Source organism: Pinus tabuliformis, chromosome 7 (assembly GCF_031772625.1).
Source record: "Pinus tabuliformis cultivar Carrire ecotype Pingquan chromosome 7, CPIR1, whole genome shotgun sequence".
NCBI classification, from domain to species: Eukaryota; Viridiplantae; Streptophyta; class Pinopsida; order Pinales; family Pinaceae; genus Pinus; species Pinus tabuliformis.
Genome location: NC_142293.1, coordinates 626,576,861 through 626,592,920, shown reverse-complemented (window position 1 = coordinate 626,592,920; position 16,060 = coordinate 626,576,861).

Here is a 16,060-nt window from a genome sequence, read left to right as displayed (position 1 = left end):
GAAAGAAATGTTGGCGATACTACATGCACTTAAGAAATGGTGACCCTACCTAATGGGAAGACACTTCAAGGTAAAAACGGATCATGATAGCCTTCAATACTTTTTAGAACAAATATTATCCTCTGAAGAGCAACAAAAGTGGGTCACAAAGATGTTGGGTTATGACTTTGAAATCGTCTACAAAAAAGGGAAGCAAAATGTGGTGGCAGATGCACTCTCAAGAAAGGATGAGGATGTGGAAGCGTTGTTGTGCGCCATTTCTATTATCCAACCAGATTGGATAAATGAAGCAAGGGAGGAGTGGAAGAATGATGAAGAAGTGTGGGCACTTATTCGAAAGTTACAACAAGATTCCAGTACATCTGATACATTTAGCTGGCAAAATGATTCATTATGGTACAAAGATCGCTTATACCTCTGTAAGAATTCGCAACTCAAACAAAAGATTCTTATGGAATTGCACACTTCTCCCTTAGGAGGGCACTTAGGATTTTTAAAAACTTACCATAGGGTTAAGAAGGAATTTTTTTGGGATGGCCTTAAATCAGATATTCAAAATTTTGTGGCAGAATGTTTGGTTTGCCAACAAAATAAAGTTGAAACAATTAAGACCCCGGGTTTATTACAACCTTTATCCATTCCAAGCCAACGTTGGGAGGAGGTTTCAATGGATTTTATCACAGGTTTACCCAAGTATGAGGGAAAGAGTGTCATCATGGTGGTAGTTGACAGACTTACCAAGTATGCACACTTTTGTGCATTATCACATCCATTGAAAGCCAGTACAGTTTCTACTGCATTTATGGAAACAATTCAAAAGCTACATGGAAACCCAAAGATTATTGTAAGTGACAGAGATCCCATTTTCACTGGAAATTTTTGGACAGAATTATTTTCTTGTCTTGGTACTCAGTTAGCACATAGCTCATCTTATCATCCTCAATCTGATGGGCAAACTGAGATAGTAAACAAATGTTTGGAAGGATATCTTCGTTGCTTTGTATCTGATAAACAGACACAATGGGTCAAATGGTTGCCTCTGGCTGAATGGTGGTATAACACGTCCTTCCATACAGTAACAAAAATGACCCCATTTATGGTACTTTATGGATATCAACCACCATCCATCACATCATATTTAAGAGAAAATTCTAAGGTTCAAGCAGTGGAACATCACATTGGACATCAACAACAAGTCCTCCAACTCTTAAATGATAACCTCGTGTTGGCACATAATAGAATGAAACAACAGGCAGATCAACATCGCAGCAAAAGAAGTTTTGATGTAGGTGATTGGGTATTCCTACGGCTACAACCATATAAACAAATGTCCCTTAAGCAAGCTAAGAAGGATAATAAATTATCACCAAAGTATTATGGTCCGTACAAGGTGTTGCAAAAGATTGGTACTATGGCATACAAATTGGAGCTTCCTGCAGCGTCTTGAGTGCACCCAGTTTTCCATGTTTCATGTTTGAAGAAGGTTATAGGTGACAAGCTCCCAGTTCAAATAATATTTCCAGAACTTGACGAGGAAGGAAAAATTATATTGGAACCAGAAGAAGTCACAGAAACAAGAACTCGATAGCTACGAAATCGATCAATCTCGGAGTATCTCATCAAGTGGAAGAACTTATCCGCTGAAGATTCCACATGGGAGGATGAGAATTTTATACAGAAGCATCCAAAACTACTCAAGCGTTGAGGACAACACTTTTTTTGAAGGAAAGGGGCATGATAGGACCCTATAATACTAGTGATTACCCCATTACTATTGTAGTTGTATCCCTTATTAATATTGTTGTGCCCCTATTATCCCCATATTTTTATTACTGTGCCCCATAGAATCCCTCTATTGTTATTTTTGTGGCTTTATATTATTATTGTTAGGTCGGCTGGGTTATATTGTGACTCCTTAGACTCCTATATATAGAAAGGAGGTTTTGTCATTTGAATCATCCAAGAATTGCTCATTTATGTAATGCAAAGGAGGTTGCCCCCTCGAAGAGGTTGAATTCTAAGGCGTTGATCTATCTTTTCTACCTTTTTCTTGAGCTGGTTTCATAACATTATCCCAATAGGCCCCCAACACAAATATCATGACTTGGCCTCGAGTCGCTCAGTTGGTGCCTCGATATTGCTGTGAAGACCACCCATCTCAACCTGCATCACTATAGCTTCAGCAGCGCTCTGTGCCATAGCGTGCTTCACTTCTTCGACCAATTTTTCTGTTGTGAGGCCCTCCATTGCTAGGCGCATTATCCTCTGCGTCTGTTGTTGCACCTTGAGATTTTCCTTAATTGGAAGAGTAAGCAGATAAGCTTCCTCTATCCATGGTTGTAATTTGGCCTTAAGCAGGGCCTCTTTCATCTGCAATTCTTCCACATGTGCTTGCAGCTACTTTCCCTCTTGTCACTTCGCGAGGCATTACACTACCACCAAAGTGCGCGTATTCGCTCGGACTTCATCATACTTTTGTTTTGTCTCTCAGACATTGGTGGTCAACTTCTCCAGGTTCAGGTCCTCCTGCAGATTTGTCCATATTTCCATTGTTGCACCAAACATCGAGGAGAATTCAGTGACTGCAGTATCCAATGTGTTCATTCCATCCTTGATTGTTGCTCCACATTTCTCTTGAACCTATGGAGGAGTCGTTGGTTGCAACTTCAATTGTAGCTCTGATATCTTCATCTGGAACTCGAAGGTAACCCTACCTACCTCGTCCTTTGATGGGCATACTGCGGCAGCCAACTTCCTTACTTTTGTTGAGGCTTCAGCATCCTCCAAGATTTAAAATTCTGGCATTGTTTTGTAGGATTTCTCTATCATTGTCTCCAGGTTTTGACTGTTTTACTTCATCTCTTCCTTCGCCTTCAGGCCTGAGGTTTCTCCACAAACATATGTTCATTATTTACCTTGAACTCACTAATGACCGTGAGGGCGCACTGCTCTCTGATACGCAACTCTTCTCAAACCCCCTAATGCAGTGCATCGAGGGTCTACAGTGGCAACATGGTCAAATTCAACCCCACGTTCTTTACTGTGCTAATCACAGTGCAATCCTCATCTGACTCTATGCGAATGGACCCTTCTAGCAAGGGTATGACTTTGAGGTCTAGAGTCCATTCCAGCTCCGCCACTGTGCCACTTCCCTGTGTCTGGCTTGCTTTCACCCCACTCGCTTGCTCGATGCTTACTTGAATCCTATTAGCCTGGATCTGCAACTCGCACAGATCCTTTTGGATGCTCCCCAGAATCTGCATATACTGTTGCTCAAATTTCTGCAACACCTCAATCGTTGTGTCTCTAACTTTGTCCCCGATCTCATCGTGATCGACTTCTGTCAGCACCATTGGATCGATGTGTGTCTGCTTATCAGACTTGTGATTTTTCCATTGTCCATCAATCTGCTCCTTACCATGCCACTTCAAGGTGAACGGAGTGCTTTGCTCCTCACCCCCACCTCCTTCCTGTCAGGACAACTCCTGCTCATCTTTGTGTTGTGAAGAAGACTTGTCACCTTCGTCTGTTTCCTGGCATTATTTTTCAACCGTCTCTTTGGTAATGTGCTCTTTCTCCGCAACTACCTTAGCAGAAGCCTCCTTTTTCTTCTCCGCGTCGAGAGCTTGCGCAACCTTCTAAGCAGCTTCCTTGCACTTCTATGCAGGAGAGCTCTCAGCACCTTTGCTTGTTCCCACATCAAGCCTCGTGGGTTCGTGCCACTCTGCTGGCCAATACCCCACGATCTCATGCACGTCTATCTCAGAGACCAAATAGGACAACTAGTGCCATACATGCTTGGGGTCCTTTCATGCTTTGATGGACACACTGTGGAAATCGGCCTTGAACTCCGCATAGGCTATCAATTTCTCAAACAAGGTTGGGGAAAACCTTGGTCTCTGATTGATAACCATTTGAAGGTAGATCTCGATTAGGATCCAAAAAAATTTTGACTCCTTGACTCTTGTTAGATCCTTTGTAGACCACAACGAGGCAAACCGCACTACTTCGGATAAATCTTCCTTGTGCGGGGGAAACCGACTATCCTTCAGCAACCTCCAAGTGACTAACACAATAGACAATAATAGCCATGCATAGTGGAATGGCTTGCTTTCTTCTTGGGATTCTCAGCAGTTCCCGAGGAACTCATTGCACATATACTTTTCCCAATTGTACTAAACAACCTTCGCGCATTGTGCTGCAAGTGACACTATTGGCATCGGAACCTGGTCCGCGCGACACTTTCTCATGATTTTTCCTACAAGAATCTAGGTGACAAACTGCACCACCTGGTTTTGAATTAAGCAAATAGAATCTCCGCACGACTTCTTAACAAGACCATATTCTGCCTTCATCTTGTCCTCCAAGTCCTTTTCCTCAGTTTTCCCTCCAAAATCCTTGGCAGGGTCCACTCCTTTATAAGGCAACTTCGTTATGTGATTGATTAACATATCAGTTATTGGGATGGGCTCCCCAAGCCATAAACACCCATCATGCACCAGTGTGAGGAGCTGGCACACACACACTATGTTGATAGTCGATCTATGATAATGCGGCATGCAGAGCATGTCTAGTCACCCCATCTAATCAATGCCTCTGACCCACTTCATGGGCTCCAACTGCATAACCCCCATCTCTTCATAGTATATCTTTGTCATATATTTTCTGGTCGCCAAATGTGGGAACCCCTCATGGTCCACAAGGTCCCAATCCTCCATTTTTAGTACTTGGATGTGCACTAATATAGGACCTTCAAATTCCACCTGTTCAGGCAACAGGGGTGTCGAAACTATGAATTTCCCAAAATCGAGATCCTTGGTAACTTTGGTTCTTCCCTTCCTTGGAGGGATATACTCGGGAAAATGTGAGATAGGTTCAACCTCTTCGGCATCTACTTCCTCTACACCTTGGTATTCCTCCTCTTCTAAATAAACCACTTTTTCTAGTTGTTTGTATTTTTTCTCCTTCTGCTGCACCTCTAGGTTCTTCCTTGGTGACATTCTCACTGGCATTGGCTTCTTCTGCTTATCCTTTGCGGCATATTTCTTTTATTTTGCGGCTGAGGCTTCTCTTTTGTGGCAGATTGCTTCAGCCTAGGCAGCCTCAGTACTGTAGGCACAGTGAGCGTAGCTTCCATACTTGTGATTTCAAGGCCCAGCATATCAAAAACAGTAGCTTCAGAACTCACGACTTCTACCGGATTTGTTGCAGTCATTTGTGTGAGAATAGTCCTCTAGTTAACTTCAGGCAATGTTGTGAATATGGGACTGGAAATCAAGTCCTCCCAAACCTTACGATTCATAAACTTCAAATAGAAAAGCGCACAGATAACTCTTAGACAACAAAGTGTTCTTCAATGGACCAACATGCTCAATTTATAGAAGGATTTGAATTCAAATCCAACCATTCCCCCCAAATTCTAATCATAAATGCATCTTTGGTAGTAGATCTCCAAATATTTTTTCCATAAATAGCGCCTACACGCTCCTCTTACCTGATTTTTGGCCATCAAATCATGAATAGTAACCTCAACGATTACTTTTCGTCCCACCAACGCGGCACCATCCTCCATGGCGCAGCTCATCCAACGCAGCTTCACCTACTACACCCCTGTCATTCATCACACAACCTTTCTACCATGTTTTTCCCTTAGTCGGGAAGCGTAGTTTAGAGTCCCACAATCCCTTGTAGCTAGTTGGATTACTGAGACTGTCCTGCTTCCATATAGTTATTGCGTAGGGGTAAGATCCCCTATGTACGACTTCAACTTACTATCGTTCACTTTTCCAAGGAATCGTTCTCCATTCAGCTTCGCGAGCTGAACTGTGCCATCATCCATGATATCCTTAATAACATATGGCCCCAACTAGTGCATTTGGAATTTTCCTAGAAACTTTGTGAAATTTTTATCATATAACAACACCAAATCATTAACCTTGAATGTGGACAACTTAATATGTCGATCACTCCATGCTTTCTCACATTCCTTTTGCACTTACTGGTGAAATCTGGCAAGGAACTGATTTTCTTCTAACTCCATGATCTGCACAAGTTGTTCCTCCATGGTCTCACAGTCTACCATCTTGGTCAATGTTGCAATCTATAAACTTGGCACAATATACTCCATCGGCATTACTACTTCAATTCCATAGACCAGCCTGAATGGCGTTTGTCTTGTCAACTTCTTGCAAGTCGTCCTATAAGCCCATAATACAATAGTTACGCTCATGTCCCAGTCATTTCTCTGCGTGTTGCATACCTTGGTCAATGCATGGTACAAAAACTTATTAAAAGCTTCCACCGTTCCATTCGCCTGTGGGTGATAGAGCGTGCTCCTCTAATGATATACCTAAAAGTCTTCCAACATCACGCTGATTGTTTCATTCAAAAAATGTGTACCCCTGTCACTCATCAAAATCTCCGGGCATCCAAACCTTGTTAAGACATATTCAAACAAAAATTTGGCAGCAGTGGCCACTGTATAATCCTTTGCGGCTGCGCTTTTTCCCATTTGGTAGATGCAATAATAATATACTACGCGCCCATCTTCTTTCCTGGTGGTTGTATAGGACCTATAAAGTTAATGACCCACTTATCGAATACCTGCAACGAAATTTAAGGATTTAAAGGCAATTCATCCCTTCGCGAAGACTTCCCCATACTTTGGCAGGCATCACACACCTTATAGTATTCCTTAGAATCCTTGTGTAATTTTGGCCACCATAATCCAGTGCGCAAAATCTTCTGCGCGGTCGCCTTCCCTGCATAGTGGCCTCCTGCCACTCCTCCATGAGCTTTAGCTAGGATACTAGCGCATTCAAACTCCGGAACATACCTACACAATATCTCATCCGACCCCATCTTATATAAATGACCCGTAGTTACTGAAAAATCTGTAGCATGAGCTACTAACTCCTTCTTTGGTTGAGTGGAATAACCTTCTGGGGCTGTTCCCATTGTTAAGAATTGAACAATATCAAAAAAATGATCGTCCACGATGCGCACCACAAAGAGCTACACGTCTAGCAGTCCTTCCTCCAAACTATTTGGTTCCTCCCCTATTTCAATCCTTGACAGATGCTCCGGGCCTGCATTCAGCCTTCCAGACTTCATAATCACCTCGAAGTCATACTCCTGGAACAATAGAAACCATTAGCATATCTTCCCCCCCAACACAGTCTTATTGAACAAGTACTTTAGCAGGGAGAGATCTGTATACATTTTAAAGTGTCTACTTAACAAATAATGTCTAAAATTCTACAACGTGTAGATAATCGTAGCCCTTCACACTCTGTAGTGGAGTAATTCTTCTCAGCTATGGATAAATTCCTACTTGCAAAACCTATTAGATGATCAATCTCTCCCTCTCCTACCTGTGTTAATACTTCTCCTAGCACAATGCAAGAGGCATCAACATGCACATGAAACTCCTTTTTCCAATCCGGAAACACCAAAATAGTTGCTGACACCATTTTTTCCTTCAAGTCATCCAAACTACGTTGACAGTATTCATCCCAACAAAACATTGCATCCTTCTTTAACATTTTTTCCATCAGCGCGGTTATCTGGGCATATGCCTTGATAAACTTCATGTAGTATCGAGTGTGTCCCAATGTCACGTGCAGTTATTTAATGTTCCTAGGAGGTTCCAAATTCACAATTACGATGATCTTCAGAGGGTCCACCATCAATCCCTTCTTACATACAATGTGGCCGAGTAAAATCCCAAAAGGTACACATAATATACATTTCTATACCTTTGACATGTATATAGCATGAGGTGCAGACTCGCAACATGTCGCTTCAACAACCCAAATACGTTCCAGTCATCAAAATATACTTCCAGGAACATATTAATAAATTCTTTGAACACCGCTATCACTACCCAGGAAAAGATTGCAGGCGCATTCTTCAATCCAAAGGGAATAACTATATATTAGAAGCAACCACACTTAGTCGCGAAGGCTGTTTTTCTTCAATCCTCCAATGTGATCTTTATTTGATGATAAACCAAAAAACCATCAGTGAACAAATATGCCTCCTATCTGCCAACATTTTCTAATACTTTATCAGTAAACAGTCCCGACAACGGAACCCTTTGTTGGCTTAAGAGGGTCTGACCCAGGTTTAGAGTTGTTCACGCCAACCAACAAAACCCTAAATGTTGGCCCTTTTGGCAACAACCTGCATAGCGTAGGCTGCAGTCTCACTCGAAGCAGTATTGGGGGATGCTAGAGCTAGGTTTTTGCATCCAAGGACATGTGATAAGTGGTTCTCAAGCTCTGACAGTTCAGACCTACCTTCGCGTAGATCGATATGCTTCTAGGGCTCATTATTGTAACTAGGGTTAAAGGGCTTCAAGTCTCTTGAGCAGTGAAGGCGTGCATGTTTTGATCAATCCACTTGTCAATTTCTTTCTTCGTAGGAAACCATTTATCACACATCTCTCAGATAGATCTCGGTCCCAGTAACAAAACCATTTGTTGGCTTAAGGGGGCATGACCCAGGTTCAAATTTGTTCGCACCAACCAACAAAACCCTAACTGCTGGCCCTTTCGGCAACAACATGCATATCACAAGCTATAGTCTCACTTGAAGCATTATTGGGGGATGCTAGAAATAGGTTTTTGCATCGAGGAACATGTGATAAGTGGTTCTCAAGCTTTGACAGTTCAGACTTACATTCATGTAGATTGGTATCCTTCTAGGAATTGTTACTATAACTAGGGTAAAAGGGCTTCTAGAACTTTGTGAAGGTTTATGATCAATCTTTGTAGACCTTAAGGAGACAATTTATCCTCTTTCGTGCATCACTAAATACCCCTAGATCTGAGTTCATGGAGATCTATCCAATTCATTAGAAAACATAGCAGAAATAACTATTATCTTCACGAAATAATATAACTACTTAAAGCATGCATAAATAAGACAAATTCAGTGGTTTCACGGAACATTCATTCATTATTCCATAGAACACATATTATAAGTGACAAACCATAGCATAAAAAGAATTAACAGAAATACTCAGATCGCATGGTAATGCTTCAAAATCAGTCTTTATTGATCTTCAATGTTCAGATTACAAACTCTTCTACCCTGCACACTCAGCTGTAGAGGTCTGTGCACTCAGCTGCAAACTTACCAAGGCCTCCTACACACTCAGTTGCAGGAGCAATCTACTTCTTGCCTAAGTGCAGAAGCAGAGCCTTCCTGCCTTAGCACTCGCCCAAAACAATCTCTCTCTTGACTTAACTCACCTCTATCTTCTAAGTTATCTCTAAGAATTGCTATGGGTCAATTATTTATAGCCTTCTCAATACAATACCATGATTTGCAGACCATGGGTGAGTCTCAAAACCGACTTATCTATCTATCCAAACAAGGGGCTAAGGCCCCTTTGACTCCTATCTATCTGCATGCTTCACATCCACATTTCGTGGAGAATTTACATATTTTGCAAAAACTTATACAAAATTTGGGTTAAATAACCCCAAAAATGACCCCAGGGACCTTATCCTAACAAGGCCCCAACAAAAAGATCATGACTTGCCCTCGAGTCACTCAGTTGGTGCCTCGATCTTACTGCGAAGACCACCCAGTTCAACCTGCACCATTGCAACTTCAGCAGCACTCTACGCTGCAGCCTGCTACACTTCTTCGACCAATTTTTCTGTTGTTGAGCCCTCCACTACTAGGCGCATTGTCCTCTATGTCTACTGTAGCACCTTAAGCTTTTCCTGAAGTGACAAAGTAAGCTGACAAGCTTCCTCTAGCCATGATTGTAATCTGGCCTTAAGCAGGGCTTCTTTCCTCTACAATGCTTCCACCTGTGATTGCCGCTTCTTTCCCTCCTATAACTTTGTGATGCATTGCGTGGTGCCAAAGTGCACGTATTCGCTTAGACCTCATCATACTACCGTTGTGTCTCTCGGACATTGGTGGTCATCTTCTACAGGTTCAGGTCCTCCTACAGATTTGTCCATATTTCCATTACTGCATCAAACATCAAGGAGCAGTCAGTGACTGCGTATCCAATGTGCTCATTCCATCCTTGATTGTTGCTCCACATTGCTCCCGAAGCTCTGGCGGAGTCGTTTGATGCAACTTCAATTGCAGCTCTGATATCTTCATTTGGAACTTGAAGGTAACCCTACCTACCTCATCCTTTGATGCACGTACTACGGTAGAAAACTTCCTTAATTTTGCTGAGGATTCAACATCCTCCGGGATTGGCAATCCTTGCAGTGTTCTGTTGGCTTGCTCTATCGCTCTCTCAAGGTTCTGACTGTGTTGATTCATCTCCTCCTTGGCCTTCAGTGCCTGAGTTTTCTCCACGAACATTTGTTCATTGTTTACCTTGAACTCGCTAATGACCTTGAGGGCATTCTGCTCTTTGATTTGCAACTCTTTTGAAACCCCCTGATGCAACACATGGAGGGTCTGGAGCGGTAGCGTGGTGAAATTCATCCCCATGTCCTTTACTATGCTAATCACAATGTGATCCTCACCTGACTCTACGTGAACAGACCCTTCTGGCAAAGGGTATGACTCTGAGGTCCAAATTTCGTTCTAACTCTGCCACTTCCCTGTGTCATGCTCATTTGCACGACACTCGCTTGCTCGACGCCTGCTTGAATCCCGTTAGCCTAGATCTATAGCTCGCACATATCCTTTGGATTCTCCCCAACGTGATCTAGATCTTGGGGGGAGACCCCAAAGATCTAAAAGATTGAAATTGATATTGGGGGGGAGGCCCCCAAGATCTGAAAAATTGCAATGCCAGAAAGAAAATGAGAGAACACACAGTAAATAAAACCACAAAGAAACTTTTTTATTAAAATGGAGAATAACTATGAAAGCTACATTTTGGTGGAAAATCTTTCTTTCTACAAAATGTGACTCGTTACTTATAGCCTTTTTTGGTTACAATACCACAAGTAAATTCCATGGGTGAATGAACACCATGGGTGGATGTCACAATACCATGGGAAAATACCATGGGTGGATGCCACTTACAATATCATGGGTGGATAAATACCATGGATGGATGCCACTTATGATACCATGGGTAAATTCCATGGGTGGATGAATACCATGGGTTGATGCCATTTTCCATTTGGATCATTCCTCCCTCCTTAAGAAGCAATGGTCCCCATTGTGTGAAGTTCCCTCTTGCGAAGCCTTAGTTGAATATGAAGAGCCACTAGAGGGAAGGGTTTTATGTGGTTAACCCATAACCATGATGAACGAAGATCTGAGGATAGACATACCCTGTAATGCTTGTGACCAACTGTGATACTGACAGTGTGCGGTCTAGAAAATGGACTTCAGGTTTGTGGATGACCCATAACCATGACAAACGAATATCCGATGATAGAGATACCCTGTAATGCTTGTGACCAATTATGATACTAACAGTGTGTAGCCTAGAAAATGGACTTCAATGACAAGGATTTTGTGTGGTTGACCCATAACCGTGATGTTGATTGTTAATGAAGTAGCAAGTGCCTACATAGCTTGGGGTGGGAGGGCATGTCTCCAAAGAACCCGCTCTGAATGCTGCTCCAAAATTAAAATGGACATAAATCGGTTAATATAACTCAGCATATTTATTATAACCTATTTTTGGAAATAGAATGACCATTCTACATCTTCCCATGTGTTGGAAATCCTTATCTAGACACTCTGGAATCTCAGATTCGTACTGCCACTTTTCCGCCATCACAAAAGTTCTGAAAAAATAGTTGATTTTAAATCAGCGATATCTCTCACATCTGAACTCCGATTCGACCTTTTTTTTTTAAATTGATTTATTTTTTAAGAGGATCTCATATCTGCAATAATTTTTCTGAAATTGGGCAAAAAAACTAAAAAGAACTGGTAGGAGATTCATCGTCCACCAGTTGCCATAAGAAAAAATTCTATAAGATAGCTGATTTTAAATCAGCAATATCTCCCTCATTCGGACTCCGATTCAGCCGATTATTTTTTGAATTTGGACATATTTTCACAAGGAATATAGATCTATTATTTTTTTCAAAAATTTTGCACCAAAAAGTTCATATCTGATCTAAAAACTTGCTGCCCAAAAAAATTGCTGCAAAAAAATGAAACAAAAAGAAAAATTCTTCCCACTTTTCCCAAGAAAGTGCTTTGTGGAGGTTGTAGCACATGCTTGAAGTTTGTTGAATATTTCTGCAAAAATTTGAAACTAAAATGTCCATCAAACCATCATTCTCATAGAACCATAACCTGAATCTGATACCACTGATCCGGATCTTGGGGGGAGACCCCCAAGATCTAAAATATTTAAATGGATACTCAGGGGGAGGTCCCCAAGATATGAAAAATTGCAATGCCAGAAAGAAAATGAGAGAACATACAGTAAATAAAACCACAAAGAAACCTTTTTATTAAATTTGAGAACAACTGTAAAAGCTACATTATGGTGGACAATATGTCCTATTATGAAATGCGACTCATTACTTATAGCCTTTTTCGGTTACAATACCACGGGTAAATTTCATGGGTGAATGAATACCATGGGTGGATAAATACCATGGATGGATGCCACTTACAATACCATGGGTAAATTCTATGGGTGGATGAATAACATGGGTGGATGAATACCATGGGTTGATGCCATTTTCCATTTAGATCACTGTGTCTGCATATATTGTTGTTGAAATTGCTGCAACACCTCAGTCATCGTGTCTCTAACTTTTTCCCCGATCTCATTGAGATCGCCTTTTGTCAGCACCATTGGGTCAATGTGTGTTTTCTTATCAGGGTTGTTCTTTTTCCACTGTCCAGCAGTCTGCTCCTTACCACACCACTTCAAGGTGAACAGAGTGCTTTGCTCCTCACCCCCAACTCCTTCCTATGCAGGCAACTCCTTCTCATCTATGTGCTGTGAAGCAGACTCATCACCTTCATCTGTTTCCTGGCATTCTTTTTCAGCCCGCTCTTTGGCAGCATGCTCTTCTCCACTTGTTCTTTCTCTGCAGCTGCCTTAGCAACAACCTCCTTTTTCTTCTACGTGTTGAGCTCACACAACCTTCTCAGCAGCTTCCTTGCACTTCTACGCAACAGATCTCTTGGCACTTTTTCTTGTTTCCAAATCTAGCCCCGTGGGTTCGCACCACTCTGCTTGCCAATACCCCGCGATCTCCTACACATCTGTCTCAGAGATAAAATAGGGAAACTTGTGCCATATGTTCTTGGGGTCCTTTCGCACTTTGATGGACACACTATGGAAATCAGCCTTGAACTCCGCATAGGTCATTAATTGCTTAAACAAGGTTGGGGACAACCTTGGCCTCTGATTGATAACCATTCGAAGGCCCAACTCCATCAGGATCCAGAATGTTTTTTACTCCTTGAATCTTTCTAGATCCTTTGTAGACAAAAATGAGGAAAACCGTGCTGCTTCGGTAAATCTTCTTTGTGCAGGGGAAACTGACTGTCCTCTGACAACCTCCAAGCAACTAACACAATAGACAGTAACAACCATGCATAGTGGATTGGCTTGCTTTCTTCCTGGGCTTCTTGACAGTTCATGAGGAACTCCTTGCATAGATACTTTGCCCAATTGTACTGAACATCCTTCGTGCACTATGTTGCAAATGACACTACTGCATCGGAACCTCGTCCGCGCAACACTTTCTCATGATTTTTCCCACAAGAATATCGGCGGCGAACTGCACTGCTTGGTCCTGAATTGAGCGGATAGAATATCTGTGCTACTTCTTAACAAGGCCATATTCTGCCTTCATCTTGTTCAGCAAGTCTTTTTCCCCATTTTTCCCTCCAAACTCCTTGGTTATTGGGATGGGCTCCCTAAGCCATAGACACCCATTGTGCACCAGGGCGAGGAGTTGGCACACACACACTATGTTGATAGTCGATCTATGATAATGTGACATGCAAAGCATATGCAGTAGCCCCACCTGCTCAACATCTCTGACCCACTTCATGGGCTCCAGCTGTGTAACCCCTGTCTCTTCATAGTATATCTTTGTCACATATTTGTTGGTCGCCTAATGTGGGAACCTCTCATGGTCCGCGAGGTCCCAATCCTCCATTTTTAGTACTGGGATGCGCACTAATATAGGACCTTCAAATTCCACCTGTCTAGGCAACAGGGCTGTCGAAACTTTAAATTTCCTGGAATCAGGATCCTTGGTAACGTTGGTTCTTCCCTTCCCCGGAAGGATATAATCGGGAAGTCGTGAGATAGGCTCGACCTCTTTGGCATCTACTTCCTCTACACCTTGGTATTCCTCCTCTTCTAAATCAGCCACTTTTTCCAAATGTTTGTCTTTTTTCTCCTTTCGCTGCACCTCTGGGTTCTTCCTTGGTGACATTCTTAGCAACATCGGCTTCTTCTGCTTCTCCTTTTCAGTAGATTTCTTTTCTTTTGCAGCTGATTGCTTCTCTTTTGTGGCGGATTGCTTTGGTCTAGGTAACCTCGGCTTCGTAGGCACATCGGGCGTAGCTTCCATACTTATGATTTCAGGGCCCGGTCTGTTAGAAATAGCATCTTTAGAACTCAGAGCTTCTGTTAGATCTGTGGCAGTCATTTGTGTGAGAATAGTCCTCTGGTTAACTTTAGGCAATGTTGCAAATATGACACTGGCAATCAAGTCCTCCCAAACCTTACGATTCATAAAATTCAAACAACAAAGTGCAAAGACAACTCTTAGACAAAAAAGTGTTCTTCGGTGGACCAACATGCTCAAGTTATAGGAGGATCTGAATTCAAATCCAACCATTCCCCCCAAATTCTAATCATAAATGCATCTTTGGTGGTAGATCTCCAAATATTTTCACAATAAATAACACCTGCCCGCTCCTCTTAACTGCTTTTTAGCCATCAAATCATGAATAGTAACCTCAATGGTTACTTTTGGACCTTCCTGCATGACAACATCCTCCATGGGGCAGCTCATCCAGTGCAACTTCACCTGTCGCACCCCTGTCATCCATCACATAGCCTTTCTACCATGGTTTTCCCTTAGTCGGGCAATGCAGTTTAGAGTCCCGTAATCCCTTGCAACTGCTTGGATTAATAAGATTGTCCTGCTTCCATATAGTCACTGCACAGGGGAAAGATCCCCTGCATACAGCTTCAACCTATTGTCGTTCAATTTTTTAGGGAATGGTTCTCCTTTCAGCTTCGTGAGTTGAACTGTGCCACCATCTGTGATCTCCTTAATAACATATGGCCCCAACTAGTGCATGATGAGCCTCATCATTGGGTAACTATATGGACCTTAATTCATCTCCTAGCTTAGTCAAATCAACTCTTCTCACAATTTCTTACATGTTTTGATTATATTTTTTTTTAAAGAGATGAGTCAAAGTGAGATATTATGCCTAGTGGACTAATGTGCATTGAATGCAGGTTTGTGAGAGAAAATTAGGGAATTTTGGCAAGATTAAAGGTTGAAACTCAAATGGAAAAAGGAAGAGATATTGTAGGAGGTAAATCCTCCTCATTTACTGCTCCTTCATTCGAATATTCCTCCATCAATCACACTAGCTCAGAGTACAAGCATCCAAGTTATGAAGATCAAAAGGTAGTCGAGCAAGTGATAGTCGAAGAGTTAGTTTATCTCAAGTTTGGGAGATGAGCCTCCCTAAATTTAAGGAAGTTGTTGGAGACTTCATTTGTATAAATAAGGAGGCCAAGAGCCTCATTGGGATTCAAATTTTTGCTATAAAAGCACTAGTTATTTTTGAGCTCCAGACTTGTGGAAGACATTGCTATGTAATTTTCTATTTTGGTAATGAGAATGAGCTTTTTCTTGATCCAGTACTAAGTTAACTTAGGGGGCTGAAGCTCTTGGGTTAGGCCCCAAACCTAGAAGCAAAGGCTCCTATTCTTGTATCTGTATGCTTAGATTGATTTCATAGATTCATGGTTAAATTGTCCTTAGAAGTATTTCATTGCAAGTAGTGTAGATTTGATTAGTTTGTTTCCATTTGTGCTTTACTTCAGCAGTAGTTTAGAAGAGATAAAGGACCATCAAAAATCTGTCAATAGGTGTTTTGGCCT